Below are 642 nucleotides of genomic sequence, written 5' to 3'. Positions count from 1 at the left end.
TGAACTTTGGTGTTGTTGAAGACTCTTGAGAGTCCCTTGGACTGCAAGGAGATCCAACCAGTCCATTCTGAAGGAGATCAGCCCTGGGAATTCTTTGGAAGGAATGATGATGCTAAAGCTGAAACTCCAGTACTTTGGCCACCTCATGCGAAGAGTTGACTCATTGGAAAAGACTCTGATGCTGGGAGGGATTGGGGCAGGAGGAGAAGGGGACGCTAGAGGATGAGATGGCTGGATGGCATCACTGACTTGATGGACATGAGTCTGAGTGAACTCCGGGAGTTGGTGATGGACAGGGAGGCCTGGCGTGCTGCGATTCATGGGGTCGCAAAGAGTCGGACACGACTGAGCGACTGATTTGATCTGATCTGATGGCTGTTTTTATTAGTGACCTTCCAAATTGTTGCAAATATATTTTACATTTCAGATTAAAGAGTTTTTATCCAAGCAATATCTAAAAGTGATTTGTCTCTGATTACTTTCTTACTTTCCAGTCTAAAATGTTCCAGGCTCTAGTTATGCATTTTTTTGCCCCAACCTGCAATTAACCATTTGAATTTCCTTGTTATTTATTTTTTTTTTTTTTGTGTACTTTTATCTTTTTTTTTTTTTTTTTTTTTTTTTTTTTTTTTTTTTTTTTTT

This window comes from Bison bison, unplaced genomic scaffold, assembly GCF_000754665.1.
Source record: "Bison bison bison isolate TAMUID 2011002044 unplaced genomic scaffold, Bison_UMD1.0 scf7180017864518, whole genome shotgun sequence".
Taxonomy (NCBI): Eukaryota; Metazoa; Chordata; class Mammalia; order Artiodactyla; family Bovidae; genus Bison; species Bison bison.
Note: the sequence above shows the minus strand (reverse complement) of the source record.